The sequence below is a fragment of the Pinus tabuliformis genome, chromosome 2_2, assembly GCF_031772625.1.
Source record: "Pinus tabuliformis cultivar Carrire ecotype Pingquan chromosome 2_2, CPIR1, whole genome shotgun sequence".
Classification (NCBI taxonomy): Eukaryota; Viridiplantae; Streptophyta; class Pinopsida; order Pinales; family Pinaceae; genus Pinus; species Pinus tabuliformis.
The window spans coordinates 87,449,673-87,453,691 of NC_142300.1; positions in this window are offsets into that span (position 1 = coordinate 87,449,673).

Genomic DNA, 4,019 nt, shown 5'->3' on the forward strand with positions numbered 1-4,019 from the left:
TTGCATATTGATATGCCTCACCAGATGGCACGTTCATTCGAGTGTTCAGTGCGAAGAAGCCTCCACTTGTTCTACCAAATTTTTCTTTGGACGTGCTTGTTATGCAGGAATTAGCGTATCATATCTCAGTAGGATTAACAGCTAGGCTGCAACGGAAGAAGAAGGCACCTTGGCCCACTCTTCCATTGTGGATTAGGTTATATGAGATCAAGAGCATCAAGCAAGCAGATGTCGAAGCTGAACAAATGAAGAAGTACCCATTCGACCTCCAAAGCTTCAACCCATATGACCCACATTGCATTGTCAAGGATCACTACATGAGAGTTAAGTTCAATTGGATCCATGGGGCATTTCATTGGGCTAAGGAAGACTCATGGAGGTATTGTTACCATCATTTCAGACCCAATGAATGGGTCGGTTTCACCATAGAATGGTTAGCATGGCAGCATGAAGCAACACCACAGAGAACACCAGCAGTAGCAACAACAGCAGAGGCAGCGAGCCAAGCATACCGGCGCGCAACAAAGGGAAGAGAAAGATTGTCGACCGCATGGAGGAGGAACAAAGCTACAAGTTTTGAGCAAAGCCACTTGTAGAATAAGCAGTTATAGTTATTCAACATAAGAGGTAGCAGCACGAAAAGCGAATAGTGCGAAGTCAGAGAGATAAGAAGAGAATGGAAGAAGCAAAGAAGGAGTTGCATTAGCTGAGGGAGAAACTCTGAAATGAACAAGAGTTGCGCCAATAGAAGAAGGAAACGCAACAGCAGTAGATTCAGCAGGGGGTGCATGAAATTTAGACAGATGAAGCAGTGCCCATAAAAGTAGTTGATTCTTCTGGACAGCTGGCATCAAGCGAACAGGGTGAGCCCTTGCAGGGGAAAGAATTTTCTCATGAGATAGAACAGGCTTTCGAATAGTTAGTTGCAGACATGGAGTAGTCGAAATTGGAACATGACACTGAACTCATGCCTCACTACAGAGAGGTCGACTCGCCCGCTGCAATGCATCTTGATGATGAGCAATTATTGAATGACCAAGGATGCACTAAGATCCTTGGTGGTCAGCCGGAAGCAAAGATGCGTGATAGCCCCTTTGATGAATCTCAACATAGAGTTGTGCACCTTGATAGAGTACCAACTCCATAGGACCGAGCATTCCCTGAGCAAGTTGAAGAACAAGTGATCATGACCGATGTGCACAAGGACCCAGCTGCTTTGGCTGATGTAACTAGAGTGTATGCCGAAGCCACTAGCTCCAGTGTTCGCTTCCTCATAGCTGAGAATGAGCGAATGGCGAAGGAACTATAGGTGGCCAAGTAGGGAGGAGACTTGGTGACAATGTCCACCTGAGCTAAACTAAAGAAGGCAATACTGGAGGAAGTGTTGTCCTTGGACACAATTATGTGGGCATTTTACTCCAAGTTCAGTACCATGCATCAAGCATTCGTTCATCTTCACAGATGGCAGCATCCATGTGTGAGAAGAGCTCGCATCTTGAAGAACATACATGCTGTCGTTGATAACATGCGAGCATGGACGATGAAGTATAAAGGAGCCCCACTTCATTTTCCCAAGATGATGAAGGCCAATGCGGTTGAGCTGCAAGCACGTATCCGAAGTTAGATCTGGAACTATGAAGACCTACCGCAATTCATCACTAGCATACAAGCTTCCCATGCACAAGTATTCAAGATCATGGAGGATGTTGTGCACACATATGTGATTCCATCACTTGGGACTCTCACCCAAGCGAAGACCAAGAAGTAGGTCCAACAGGAGCTTGACTCGTACTTCGACGAGTTGATGTGCGTCGCCACCAGTCCAAACTTGCCTATCAGTGTAGACATCATGCGCAAGTATGTTGTTGGTCCGGCCACATTGAGGACATTGTTGCGCATTCTTTTAGATGAGTTGGACAGAGGAGCCCAAGCAGTGTACCCGGATGCCATGGAGGCAAGGTACAGTTTCCAAACAAATGTCACAGTGGAACACACGGACACTATCAAAGACTACCATACTTGGCACCAATATGTTACTGTTGATTAGCATGAGGATGTCGAGAAGTTGGACTTCTATAGTTGTCTAAGTCAGAGTGGTGTCTATTTTGTCTTGTTCAAGCCATTGTTCACATGGGTACATGTGCTTTGTATTGTTGAGTCATGTCAAGTGTAATTCAAGTCTCAAGAGTGAATGTAATAGTGATAGAGTAGGTGAAGAGTCATGGTGGTAGTTGAACAGTCACAAAGGGGAATGTCAAGGGTCACCACACCCTTTGCTATAAATAGTCCCTCATAACTCATTGTAAGGGTTTTTGGTCAGCCAATATTATACTAAGAATATCTTGAAGAAGGCTTGGACAATATTGTAACACGCCTTGGCTTCTCCATTGCACAGAGCCAATACATCTCTTTGGAGGAGCAGGTGGATGTGGTTGTAACGTTCTACTGATAGGGATAGCAGGTTTACATGGTGTATTGTATGATTGTGACTTACACTTCTTTATATAATAAAAGCCAGCACCTTTTCATGCATATGTTTTTATTGTAGTTGGACTACTCTGGTTTCCTTAATGATATATGTTGTTTAACTTAAGTACTTTTGTATGAACTGATTCACATGAAAGTATATGAATCTTGTTGTTAATGTGTTGCATATGTTGTTAATGTTTTCACCGTCCTTATCGACTGCTCTGTCGAACATCAGACAGCCTTTTTGTGAACCTTGTTATATCAACCGTCACACTCGTCTTGGACTGATCCGTGAGTGTTGTTCATGTTATCTTACCTTGTATGTTGGGACTTTCGCATCCATGTCGACTGCTCTGCTAGAATTTGTGCATGTCCTTTGTGTTGTGTGTTCCTAGCCGAGTTGGGACTGATCCCTTTCAACCTGGAACTCACCTTCACCTTCCTCTCCCTTTGAAGTTTTGGAACCTCTCATACTCATTCCTTGACTCACTGCATCAGTCACACCCTTGCTACTGACAGAGTTATCTTACTTGCCTCTATGCGACATTGTGGTCAAGGCATTACCTTATGACCCACTGTTGGGACTCCTACACCAAACGGTCTGAGGTCTAATTGGGACTTCTTACTGGGGAGATCCCCTTGACATGTTGGCAAGTCTAGCACCGTCAACATTTCTGGCACTAGAAGGAGGGCATGATGACAAGAAATGTCCTCCCATCCAGTTTTTAACCTTTTCATATCTTTCATGGAGTCTTGCATTCTTCTTCCACTTAGGTGTTTTTCGAATCGTGAAGATGTCTCCATCGCAAAGAAGATTTTCAATCTCTTATCCACTCACACGTATGATGGTGAAGGTGAAGTGGCCTAGCCTGAGCACTTACATAAATTTATTTCCATGATTTATGAGGAAGATGAGTTTACTGATGAACAGGCTGGGTTTCTTCTTGCATACACACTTCGCGAATATCCATTTTGTTGGGTGCTCAGCCTACCGGCTGACACCGTGCACTCATGTCAACACTTCTCTGATCTTATTGAAGACACGTTCTATCATTTTGATTGAGACCATCTTGACCGGAAACTGTTATAGCAACGTAGGGCTCTGCATGAATCCGTTATTGATTGTTGGCAGCACTTCCGTGACCTACAGTTTCAAGCTCTGAGGAGCTAGATGAAGTTCGCTTATATCTGGGACTGGTTCGAGTACTGCCTTAAGAAATATGCCTATCCCAAGAGAAAGCTTGAGGTCAAGCCTCGCTCAACCTTCTTCATTGATGGAACTGCACAATCCCATGTGGGAGCAGGAACTGTCTCAATGGACTGTCTGCCTCCCTTTCATTCAATAGTTCCACCATCGCCCAGTGATGTTGAGGATCATGTTTGCACATATGTTCATTCTTCACACCCTCCCAACATCACTCCACTCAATTTTCACACAGAGTTTGTTGTGAGTCCTTCAAGTTCCCATATGCATTCTTTTCTTTGACCTCTGTCTTCGCACTCAAGTGTTCCTCTGGATGATGTTGTCTTGTGTTCGTCCATTCTGGACT